Below are 14,091 nucleotides of genomic sequence, written 5' to 3' on the forward strand. Positions count from 1 at the left end.
TTTAGTACATTTCATCAGTGGCCATTATGTTTTTGAAATTTAGACAAAAGTGAATTTTAATAGTTTAGGAAATAGCACCAAGTAGACACTCAGATGAAATTAAATTCAGATTTAAGAATAGGAATGTCCTCATTTCTGATGTATTATTCCTATAAATAGAAATAAATAAATAATAAGAAAGCTAGAGCTCAAAATGAGTGGAAGATAGAGAAAATGAAAGCTGACAAAGTATATTTAAATTTGTTAGGGAAAAGAAAAGTAAAAAGGAAGGGAGAAAAAAGTAAAATTATAAATAACGAGAGAAGTTAGACCTGCTGAGTTCTGAAATTTTTGTTTTTATTTTCTCTTTAAAAAAAAAAAAAGATCTTTGGATTAAAAAATACAAAATAAAACAAAGATGGCTAGTAGGGAGATAAAGACTGATATAAGTAAGTGCCTTTGAGGAGTTCAAATCAAGCCTCAGAGAGATCCCATAGTGCTAAAAAAAAAAAAAAAAAAAAAAAAAAAAACTTACATGTTTTTACAAAGCATTGTCAATAATCTGTGAAAGATCTTGGAGAATAGAAGATTAGAAGAATGGAGAAGAGTAAATATCCCGGTTTTCAAAAAAGAAAAGGAAAAATATTAACTTCAATTTCAGGTAAAATTCTAGAGCATATGGTTAAAAAAAAGCATGGTCTTTATTTAGCACCTACTAAACTGTAGGTACTGTACTAATCCCTGGGGATATAAAAGGACTTAAAGGTCACTGCTCTCAAAGAGCACATAATTTAATGGGGAGAAAACAAGCAAATATGTACGAACTATGTACAGGATAGATAGGAAATGACCTCTAGAATTAAGAGGGTTTGAGAAAAGCTGCCTGTCGATGAGATTTTGATTAGCATCTAAAAGAAGCCAGGAAAGCCTAAAAGGGGCATTTACAGGCATATAAGATAGATAAAGTGACATAAAGAGAGGGATGGAATATTTTGCTCATAGAACAACCAGGAGATCAGGGTCATTGGATTGAAACATTTGTGTTGGGGGGTTCAGAGATTATAAAAATAGGAGGAGGTTAGATTTAGATGGCCATTGGATTTTATTTGAGGGGACAGGACAGTGTGTGCAACTTAGTCATATTTGCACTTTAAGAAATCTCTTTGGTAGGGCAGTTAGATGGTACAGTAGATAAAGTACCAGCTCTTAAGTCAAGAGGAGCTAAGTTCAAATTTGAGCTCAGATAATTAATACTTTCTAGCTGTGTGACCCTGGGCAAGTTATTTTGCAAAAATAAATAAAATGTTAAAAAGAAAAGAAAATCAACTTGGTGGCTGAATTGGTAAATGGTTTGGAGTGAGGAGAGATTTGAGGTAAATAGATCCACCAGCATTAAATGTGAGATATTATGACCATAATAGAGCCTTACAAGAGATTTGGGAGATGAGAGGTAGTGAGGAATCAAGAATGACACTTGATCCGTAACTTCGGGATAAGGATTGGCTCTAAGCGCTGGGTCGGTTGGGCTAGGGGGCGAAGCAGGGCTGGGCATGAGCCCCAGATGGACACATATTTGTAGGATGTTGTTAACTTGTTGATCTAGGAGACTAATGTGGCCTTCTACATAGAGAAGATAGGGAGGGGGGAAGATAATGAGTTCACTTTTAGATATGTTGAATTAAAGAGCTCTATTAGATAGATTCTGAGCCTGGAATCAGGAAAACTTATAATCTTGAATTTATATTTGGCTTCAGATATTTACTACCTGTGTGATCCTGAGTAAGTCACTTAGTCTTGTTAGCCTCAGTTTTGTGATTTGTAAAATGGGCTGGAGATAGAAATCATTATCTTTGTAAAAACAAACAAACAAACAAACAAAAACAATGCAAATGAGGTCACAGAGTCACATGATTGAAAAATGACTGAACAATAGCTACTGGCCATCCAATTCTAGATGTCTAAAAGACAATTGGAAATGCAAGGCTGCAAGTCAGCAGAGAACTTGGGGCAGGATAGGTAATTTTGAAAATAATAATTAAAATCTGATGAACTTACCAAGTGAAATAGGAGAGAGAAAGAAGAAAAAAGGGTCCAAAACAGAACCCAGTGGGACATTTATGATGAAAGGGCATGATTTGGATAAATAAATAGAAAAGGAGACTAAGAAGGAGCAGTCAGATGGGAAGGAGGAAAATCAGGAGACTAGTACCCCAAAAACCTAGAGAAGAGAATATCAAGGGAAAGAGAATGTTCCACAGTATTAAAGGTTGCAGAGAAGTCAAAGAGAATGAGAACTGAGAAAAGGCTATTATTGGATTTGGCAAGGAAATATCAGCTTTGAAGAATAGTTTTGGGGCAATAATAAGTTCAGAAGCCAAATAAAAATGAAAATGAGAGGAGAAGAAGTGAAGGAATCTAGTGTAAATGGCCTTTTTGAGAAAGGAAAATGGGGATGAAAGGATGAATTGGGGAATTTTTTGAGGATGAAGAGAAATGGGCATATTTGTAGGAAGCAGGGAATAAGAAGTTGAAAATAAGTGAAAAGTGTAGATGACAGAGAGAAAAATGTGTTTAGAAGAGACAGGATGTGTCAGATTGGCTAAGATGACAGGAACAAATAATGATGAATGTTGGAGGGGATGTGGGAAAACTGGGACACTGATACATTGTTGGTGGAGTTGTGAAAGAATCCAGCCATTCTGGAGAACAATTTGGAACTATGCCCAAAAAGTTATCAAACTGTGCATACCCTTTGACCCAGCATTGCTATTATTGGGATTATATCCCAAAGAAACACTAAAGAGTGGAAAGAGACCTGTATGTGCCAAAATGTTTGTGGCAGCTCTTTTTGTTGTAGCTAGAAACTGGAAGTTGAATGGATGTCCATCAGTTGGAGAATGGTTGGGTAAATTGTGGTATATGAAGGTTATGGAATATTATTGCTCTGTAAGAAATGACCAGCAGGAGGAATACAGAGAGGCTTGGAGAGACTTAAATCAACTGTTGCTGAGTAAAATGAGCAGAACCAGAAGATCACTATACACTTCAACAACAATACTGTATGAGGATGTATTCTGATGGAAGTGGAAATCTTCAACATAAAGAAGATCCAACTCACTTCCAGCTGATCAATGATGGACAGAAATAACTATACCCAGAGAAGGAACACTGGGAAGCAAATGTAAATTGTTAGCACTACTGTCTATCTACCCAGGTTACTTATACCTTCGGAAGCTAATAATTAATGTGCAACAAGAAAATGGTATTTACACATATATATTGTATCTAGGTTATATTGTAAAACATGTAAAATGTATGGGATTACCAGTCATCGGGGGGAGGGAGTGGAGGGAAGGAGGGGATAATTTGGAAAAATGAATAAAAAAATAAAAATAAAAAATAAATAAAAATATCAAGTTCCAAACGGAAAAAAAAAAAAAAAAAAGAAGAGACAGGATGGAAGAAGATCATTTGAGCAAGTAAAAGGATTAGCTTTAGTAAGGAATAAGACCATCTTACTATGTGAAACAGGGATGAAAGAAGAGAGAGTGGCAGAAGCTATATGAATGATATGAGATGGCAAAGAAGGAACTCATGGCAAATGGATCTATCTTTTTTCTCCCCTATAAAATATGACAAGATGTTTAGCTGATTCATTGGGGATAAGATGCAGCCTTGAGAGATTTGAAGGATGAAAAGATTTTTAAAAACACTGTAGAAAATAGAATCATAAGTTGATAAGGCAAATCTAATGTGATTGACTAGCAGCAGTGAGGACCCATTTGAAGTTATATAACATAAATTTATAGTAGGCCCAAATAGAGGTGCTTTTTTTTTTCTTCCCTTCCATTAATCAATATATGTATAGGAGTAAAAAAGGCAAATAATGAGAGTTTCAAAGTCAAGGTTTGGCATAGTGCAATTGTGAAATATTAAGGGGACTGGGGATTTGAAGAAAAGGGATATCTAGAGTTGAATTGGTTTAGCAAAGAGTCAAGATAAGGGAAAAGAGGAGAGAATGGTGAGTGCAGGTGAGATGGCAGGAGAAAACTGAATGGACAAGGGATTACAGTTACAATGTGGAAAAAGACTAAATTTTTGTATGGGAAGGCAAAAAAAAATATTGGTAGCTTATGGTGAGATATGGGGATTTGTAATTATTGAACATGTAAGTGGTGTATTTGTGAATGATAAGATTAAGGGAATGATCATAATCAATTCTTCCTCAAACACACTAACTATTCAGGAGTACTTCTTCACCCTTTCTTGGTCCCACACAAAGATGATAAACTATCCATCATCCATCATGTAACCTTTGACAAATCATTTAAATTTTCTGAGTTCAAGCTTTTACATTTGTAAAATAAAAGGTTTGGACTAGATAACTTCCAAAGTCCTTTCCAGGTCTAAGTTTAAGATCCTATAATCTAAGGAAGTGGGGAGGTGGAAAATGCCATGATTAGAGCCAACATGGCTTCATTAAGAATAAGATGTGACAGCCTAACCTCATTTCCTTTATTAATAAGATTATTAATTTAATGGGTCAGTCTGTGGAATGCTACATATCTAGTGTGCCTAGATTTTGGCAGAAAAAATTGAAAAAGCATCTGACCCCCAACCAAAAATTAAACTCGAAATACAAAAATTAAAAGGAGAAATCAATAAAATTGAAAGTAAAAAAACTATTGAATTAATAAATAAAACCAAGAGTTGGTTTTATGAAAAAGCCAATAAAATAGATAAACCTTTGGTAAATTTGATCAAAAAAAAGAAAGAGGAAAATCAAATTGATAGTCTTACAAATGAAAAGGGGGATCTTTCCACCAATGAAGAGGAAATTAGAGAAATAATAAGGAGTTACTTTGCCCAACTTTATGCCAATAAATTTGATAACTTAAGTGAAATGGATGACTTTCTCCAAAAATATAGGCTCCCTAGATTAACAGAGGAGGAGATAAATTGCTTAAATAGTCCCATTTCAGAAAAAGAAATAGAACAAGCTATTAATCAACTCCCCAGGAAAAAATCCCCAGGGCCAGATGGATTCACATGTGAATTCTACCAAACATTTAAAGAACAATTAGCCCCAATGTTATATAAATTATTTGAAAAAATAGGGGATGAAGGAGTCCTACCAAACTCCTTTTATGACACAGACATGGTACTGATACCTAAACCTGGTAGATCGAAAACTGAGAAAGAAAATTATAGACCAATCTCCTTAATGAATATTGATGCTAAAATCTTAAATAAGATATTAGCAAAAAGACTTCAGAAAATCATCTCCAAGATAATACACTATGATCAAGTAGGATTTATTCCAGGAATGCAGGGCTGGTTTAATATTAGGAAAACTATTAATATAATTGACCATATTAATAATCAAATTAATAAGAACCATATGATCATCTCAATAGATGCAGAAAAAGCATTTGACAAAATCCAACATCCATTCCTACTAAAAACTCTTGAGAGTATAGGAATAAATGGATTATTCCTTAGAATAATCAGGAGTATATATTTAAGACCGTCAGTAAGCATAATATGCAATAGAAATAAACTGCAACCTTTCCCAGTAAGATCAGGAGTGAAACAAGGTTGCCCACTATCACCATTACTATTCAATATAGTACTAGAAACGCTAGCCTCGGCAATAAGAGCCGAGAAAGAGATTCAAGGAATTAGAGTAGGAAATGAGGAAATCAAACTATCACTTTTTGCAGATGACATGATGGTATACTTAGAGAACCCCAAAGACTCTGCTAAAAAGCTACTAGAAATAATTCAAAATTTCAGCAAAGTGGCAGGATACAAAATAAATCCACATAAATCCTCGGCATTTTTATATATCACTAACAAAATGCAACAGCAAGAGATACAAAGAGAAATTCCATTCCAAACAAATGTTGAGAGTATAAAATATTTGGGAATCCATCTACCAAAGAAAAGTCAGGAATTATATGAGAAAAATTACAAAACACTTGCCACAAAAATAAAATCAGATTTAAATAATTGGAAAGACATTCAGTGCTCTTGGATAGGCCGAGCGAATATAATAAAGATGACAATACTCCCCAAACTAATCTATTTATTTAGTGCTATACCAATCAGACTCCCAAGAAACTATTTTAATGACCTAGAAAAAATAACAACAAAATTCATATGGAAGAATAAAAGGTCAAGAATTGCAAGGGAACTAATGAAAAAAAACTCAGAGGAAGGTGGTCTAAGTGTACCTGATCTAAAGCTATATTATATAGCAGCAGTCACCAAAACCATTTGGTATTGGCTACGAAATAGACCGGTAGATCAGTGGAACAGATTAGATACAAAGGACAAAAAAGGGTACATCTATAGCAATCTAATCTTTGACAAACCCAAAGATTCCAACATTAGGGATAAAAATTCATTATTCGGAAAAAACTGTTGGGAAAACTGGAAATTAATATGGCAGAAATTAGATATGGATCCACACTTAACACCATATACCAAGATAAGATCAAAATGGGTCCATGATTTAGGCATAAAGAGGGAGATAATAAATAGATTAGAGGAACAGAGGATAGTCTACCTCTCAGACTTGTGGAGGAGGAAGGAATTTATGACCAGAGGAGAACTAGAGATCATTATTGATCACAAAATAGAAGATTTTGATTACATCAAACTAAAAAGTTTCTGTACAAATAATACTAATGCAAACAAGATTAGAAGGGAAGTAACAAATTGGGAAAATATTTTTAAAAACAAAGGTTCTGACAAAGGTCTCATTTCCAAAATATATAGAGAACTGACCCAAATTTATAAGAAACCGAACCATTCTCCAATTGATAAATGGTCAAAGGATATGAACAGACAATTCTCAGAGGAAGAAATTGAAACTATATCCATTCACATGAAAGAGTGTTCCAAATCACTACTGATCAGAGAAATGCAAATTAAGACCACTCTGAGATACCACTACACACCTGTCAGATTGGCTAAGATGACAGGAACAAATAATGATAAATGTTGGAGGGGATGTGGGGAAACTGGGACACTAATACATTGCTGGTGGAGTTGTGAAAGAATCCAGCCATTCTGGAGAGCAATCTGGAATTATGCCCAAAAAGTTATCAAACTGTGCATACCCTTTGACCCAGCAGCGCTACTACTGGGATTATATCCCAAAGAAATACTAAAGAGCGGAAAGAGACATATAGGTGCCAAAATGTTTGTGGCAGCTCTTTTTGTTGTAGCTAGAAACTGGAGGATGAATGGATGTCCATCAGTTGGAGAATGGTTGGGTAAATTGTGGTATATGAAGGTTATGGAATATTATTGCTCGGTAAGAAATGACCAGCAGGAGGAATACAGAGAGGCCTGGAGAGACTTAAATCAACTGATGCTGAGTGAAATGAGCAGAACCAGAAGATCACTGTACACTTCAACAACAATGCTGTATGAGGATGTATTCTGATGGAAGTGGAAATCTTCAACATAAAGAAGATCCAACTCACTTCCAGTTGATCAATGATGGACAGAGGTAGCTGCACCCAGAGAAGAAACACTGGGAGGGGAATGAAAATTGTTAGCACTAATATCTGTCTGCCCAGGTTGCATGTACCTTCGGATTCTAATGTTTATTGTGCAACAAGAAAGTGATATTCGCACACATGTATTGTACCTAGACTATATTGTAACACATGTAAAATGTATGGTATTGCCTGTCGTCGGGGGGAGGGAATAGAGGGAGGGGGGGTAAATTGGAAAAATGAATACAAGGGATAATATTATAAAATATATATATATATATATATATATATATATATATAATAAAAAATAAAAAAAAAATAAAATAAAATATATAAAGTAAAAAAAAAAAAAAAAAAAAAAAAAGAAAAAGCATCTGAATATATATGAAAAGTTGAAGATATATGGGTTAAGCAAGAGTACAATTCATTAGATTTGGACCTGGATGACTAGCTAAATCCAGAGTTGTCATTAATAGTTGAGTATCCAGGGAACTATATTTGACCTTGTGCAGCATAATATTCTTATCAATGATTTGGATGAAGGTATGGATAATATGCTTACAAAATTTGATGATGTTACAAACTAGGAGGGATAGCTGAGAGTGGATAATAGGATTTAAAAGTATCTTTACAAACTAGAATATTGGGCTGAATAAAATATGATAGATTTTTTTTTTCTGGACTTGTGACTTCATTGGTAGAGGGAACACGCTATACCAGTGCAGAATAGCAGCTTCTCAAGAATACAGGGAAATTAAGTGACTCAACCAGGATTGTGTCCAATATGTGTCAGAGATAAAGAATCTTCATGCTGGAAAGTCTCACTGGGAACAGAGAGGCTAAATGACTTCTGCAGAAGAAGGTTCATAGATTTTCATAAGTCTTTATTTTGTTTCAAGGTTTTAGTGACTTTAAGAGACAATGTAGATTGAAGAGATTAGAGGGAGGGCATTTAAGATGGCACCTATGAATTTGTTTTTAAAACTATTTTGATATTTGCATTATGCATTTTAATATATTATTTTGGGAAAAGGCCCATAAGTTTCCCCAGAATACTAAAAGAATCTATGACATGGGTTACACATGTGCAAAAATATTTGTAGCAGCCCTTTTTGTAGTGGCAAGAAATTGGAAATTGAGTGGATGCCTATCAATTAGAGAGTGGCTGAATAACTTATAGTATATGACTGTTATGAAATATTATTGTTCTATAAGAAATGATCATCAGGATGATTTCAAAAAGGCCTAGAGAGACTTACATGAAATAATGTTAAGTGAAGTGACTAGAACCAGGTAAAACAGCAAAATTATATGATGAACAATTCTGATGGATGTGGCTCTTTTTGACAATTAAATGATTCATGCCAGTTCCAATGGTCTTGTGATGAAGAGAGCCATCTGTACTCTGAGGGAGGATTAGGGGGACTATGTATGGCTCATAACATAGTATTTTCACTCTTTTTGTTGTTGTTTGCTAGCATTTTGTTTTCTTTCTCATTTTTTTTCCTTTTTGATCTGTTTTTTCTTGTGCTGCATAATTGTGGAAATATGTATAGAAGAATTGCACATGTTTAACATAATAATTGCATTACTTGCCTTCTAGGGAAGGGGGTGGAGGGAAGGGAGGAAAAAAAAAATTGGAACACAAAGTTTTGCAAGGGTGAATGTTAAAAATTATTTATACATATGTTTTGAAAATAAAAAGCTTTACTAATTAAAAAAAAAATAAAAGAATTCCTGGGTTAGAGCCATATTCAACTAGATAAAGATTTGAACCCTGGAACAAGAAAAAAGAAGACAGATATGGCAAAATTGGACTAAAATTCAGATGAGGTCAAAATGGCAATTATGGTAGTCTTTGCTGAGACTGGAATTCAGTCAAGAGCTTTTCTTCTCTGGACATCTCCACTTATGCTTGTCCTTATCTTGCTCAATACCAGATCACCATCTTGATTCCTGGGGCATGCCACTGTGAATACATCATCCTTTCTTTTCCAGCTCCCCATTGTATATTGTCTTTCACTATTTGACTATAAACAATTTGATGTCAGAAACTATATTTCTTTCTACTTACATTTGTGTTCACAGTGCCTGGTTTATACTAACTTGTTGACTAAAGATGAAGTGACATTGCTATATAGATAATTTGAAGAAAAGAATTTTTACTGGACATCAAGCTCAATTTAAGTCAGCAGTATGTTATGACAACCAAAAAAAGTGAATTCAATTTAAGGTTTCATTAAAAAAAAAAAAAAAAAGCATAGTGTCCAGAACAGGTCATTGACAATTTTTTAAAAACTTGAAAAAGAGAGCAACTAGGTTGGAGAAGAGTGGAGAGATCAGTTAAAGCACCTGGGAATGTCTAACTGAGAGAAAAGAAGATTTAGGATAGCAGTCTTTAGATCTATAAAAGATGACCACTTGATTTGCCTGGCTCCAGAAGGTGTTACCAGGAGAGATGATATTAAATTGCAAAGGAGAAAATTTGGCTTTAATGTAAGGATGGCCTAACTGCTAAACTTATCTAAAAGTGGAACAAATTAACTTAGGTGATAGGAAATATCTTCAAGGAAAAATGTGATGATCACTTAATCAGGATTAAATAGAATTGCCTCACTGTGCAAATTGAATATTTAAATGTCATAAGCACTTGAAGCTATTATAATGTGTGACAGGCATTGAGAATATTGCATGTTCAATTAGTTTACCTACTCCAAATGAATACAAGTAGTCTTTTGTTAGGATTACAAAGTGAGAACTCAGGTTGTCTGGACAGTTCTCTGATGTTAGGTGACAACTTCCTTTCCTCTTTCCTACACTCCCTCCAGGGAAGAATCCTCATGGTTTGAGACCCAATGAAATCTGGCAAATGGATGTCACCCATTACAAATCTTTTGGTCATCTGTCTTTTATCCACGTGGTAGTAGATACCTTTTCAGGATTCACTTTTGCAGTGCCAACAGCAAAAGAGACAGCCCAAGTGGTCACTGAATTCCTTATCCAAACATTTCCAATTATGGGTGTGCCACAAGAAATAAAAACAGATAATGGACCTGCATATTCTTCTAAATATTTTGCACACTTTTGTGTGCAGTATAAGATTTTACACACCACTGGAATACCTTTTAATCTGCAAGGTCAGGCAATAGTAGAGAGAAGAAACAGAGACATTAAGACATTCCTCCAAAAACAAAAGAAAGGGGGAGCCACAGGTAACCTTAGAGAACTTCTAAATTTAGTTCTCTATACCATTAATTTTCTAATTTTTGACAAAGATGCACTGGCTCCAGCAGACAAGTTTTATAACCCACCAGAAGGGCAGTGTCCAGCGCCAGCAGCTCCACTGTCCTTAGATAATTGCCAGGTGATATGGAGAGACCCAGAAAGTGGTGAATGGAAGGGACAAGAGAGGTTAATTGCCTGGGGGAGAGGGTTTGCTTGTATTTCTTCAGATGGAGAAGGAATCAGATGGGTGCCAACAAGTCATATTCGCCTTGTCCATCGGAGAGAGAAAGAAAAAGAGAAAGACCTCAAAACAAAGGAGAAAATCTAAGAAACATCTGACACTGAAAGAGCATGGCTAATAAGAAGACTGTTAAAGAACTTTAAAACCAGCAGGAATCATTGGATTTCCTAACATAAGATGAGACTAATGGACAATGGACTTATGGACATTTATAAATTCTCAATTTATGATTGTTTGATCATGTTATTTGTTACATACTTCTAGCATGTATTATGTTACTATGTTACTATATTACTATGTTACTATGTGTTTATGTAATCTATGTAATTATGTGTAATACCTCCCATATTGATGGATTTATGTTTCAAGTTCATGTCCACCCTATGTTCTAAATCAAAAGAAACGGGGAGATGTTAGGATTACAAGGTGAGAACTCAGGTTGTCTGGACAGTTCTCTGGCTCAGAATTCACACCTTTGGTTTGGGCCTTTGAAGGGAGTTTACACCTTTGATCTTCTGAGGTAGAGTTTACATGTTTAAAAGAAGTTTGCACCTTTAAGAAGCCTGAGTTAAAGAAGCCTTTAAGCCCCTGAGTTCTCACATGCCCCTTTAAAAGGAGCAAGTTCATTGGTTGAAGTGTTTTCTCACAAGCCCCGTTGAGTTCTCACTACAATCTCTTCGAGGATAAAAGAAGACAACATTGGGCCCAGAGAGTTAGTCTACTCTGGGGAGGAAGAAGAGTCTGGCCAGGAGATTGAGTTGAGACAGAAGATCTCCTCCCAGAGAGCGATCAACAGTTTCTGGAGACGACAAGAACATTACACTTTGGCACCCAAGGTGCAGCAAGGACTTTTGCTTATCCTGACAAGGACTGATTCTGAGCCCTTCAGAGAAGCTAGCAGTCTTTGAGGGTTTAAATCACCATAGGTATTTTAAATGCAAGTTCTCTGAATAATGTAGTTGGTTGAATAGTTTAAAAAATATTTATTGTAATATCTGATGGTTATATATATATATACATGTCTATAGACACTGGAGAGCCACTGAATTTTTCTAAACAGAGGACTGACATGAATAAAGTGGTACTTTAAGAAGATTAACCTAGTGAAATGAAGCATGAAATGGAAAAAGGAGAAACAAATAAGAATGAGATATATCAGAAGACTATGTGGTCATCTGGGCATGGCTGGAACTAGAACAGAGGAAGTAGATATAGAAAGGAAAGATTAAAGAGATGTTATGAAGAAACAATCAATAGGCTATGGTCGTAAATTAAATATGGGAGAAAGAAAGAGGAATATAATTCAGCACAGATGTCTATTAAACTGAACTGAATGACTCCAAGATTATAAATCAGGATGATTGTGAAGTCAGAAAGGATAACAATTTTATATATAAAATAATGAATGAGGTAGCACTGTGTAGGACAGGGGAGAGCAAATCATAACCCAAGGGACATAATTTGCTGACTCGTAGTATAGGAGGAAAAAAGTATAGGAGAAAAAAAAAAGGTTTTAGAAAAAAACCTAGGTTTAAACTCTGGCTCTGATTTTTACTATCTTTAAGACTTAGTAATATGTTAGATAGTTATTAGTAAGTACTAATACAATAGCTTCTCTCTGTCTCTGTCTCTCTCCCTTCACCTCCTCTCTTCTATACCTAACTTTACTTTTTTTTTTTTTTTTTTTTTTTTTTTTGCTGAGGCAATTGGAGTTAAGTGACTTGCCCAAGATCACACAGCTAGGAAGTATTAAGTGTCTGAGGCCAGATTTGAACTCAGGTCCTCCTGATTTCAAGGCTGGTGCTCTATCTACTGTGCCACCTAGCTGCCCCTATCCCTGAATTTACTAAGTGACTTAATATTCCTGGATTTCTCTTTCCTCATCTTTATCCTCATTTTTTATCTCTAGTTCCTCTTGTTAGGTAACCTCATCTTTATAATGAATGAGATTTGTTCAGTCATTCAGTCATCATTCAACAATTCAAGACCTTTGGACCATACTGTCCATGGGGTTTCCTTGGCAAAGATACTAAAGTGGTTGCCATTTCTTTCTCAAATGGACTAAAGCAAAGAGAGATTAAGTAACTTGTCCAGGGTCACAGAACAAATGAGTATCTGAGGAAAAATTTTAACTCAGATCTTCCTGAGAAGTATTGGGGTATAATCACAAAAAATGACAGAATGATATTTGTTCAAAACACAAAACAAAACATAACATTGTCATGTGCTAAGCAGAACATCAGAGAGGATTCAAAACATGTAACAATAAATTTTCATTTCAAGAAAGCATATGTAATAACAGAAGAGATTGCATATTCATGACTTTCCATCTTTTTACTTTCTTGTAGTTTATTCTTTTGTTCTATGCTATGAACTTTTTTCTTTTTCACATCTTTCATCCCCCCACCTTCCCCAAACAAGCCCAGATTATAAAGATATATGTAGAGAGGTAGATAAATGTAGATATAGATATAGATATATAATTTATATATTTTCCCCGTACCAACACACATACATAATCGATATTCACACATATGTACACCTACATGAATACATATATATGCATATACACATATATACATATAGATATGTATCTAAAATAATATTAATATGGCTGACTTATAATGTAGATTTCTCTCTTAATTGAATCTTTAAGTTTGACTTTGAAATCAATAATTATTAGCCCTACTTTTTTTTTCTAATGAATTCTACTCCTGATTCTTATTATAGTGCTTGTGTATAATCTCTTATTTTCTATCCCAGATAACTCTTCTATTTTAATTATACTCCTTAACTTGCCTTGCTATTACTTAACCTCCCCCCCCATGAATCCCTCCTTTATCTTTTCTCCCCAGATTTTCCCTCCTTCTTTATCCCTTTCCCATTAATCTATAGTCCACTGCCATAAATCTACATGCCCCACCTTATGCTATTCCCTTCCCCTTTCTTTCTTTATAGATTTTGGAGGGTGCTATATCTTTCATGGGATATATGTAATATTGCCTACTTAACCTATTCCCTGTGTAAGTAGTGTCCAGAACTACCAGCTGACCTCTTCCTTCTAATGCCTCAGTATAGATTCTTCCTCTTCACTTCATTTGTATAGCATATTTATTATTTTTACCTTTTCCAAGA

The sequence above is a fragment of the Sminthopsis crassicaudata genome, chromosome 1 (genome assembly GCF_048593235.1).
Source record: "Sminthopsis crassicaudata isolate SCR6 chromosome 1, ASM4859323v1, whole genome shotgun sequence".
Classification (NCBI taxonomy): Eukaryota; Metazoa; Chordata; class Mammalia; order Dasyuromorphia; family Dasyuridae; genus Sminthopsis; species Sminthopsis crassicaudata.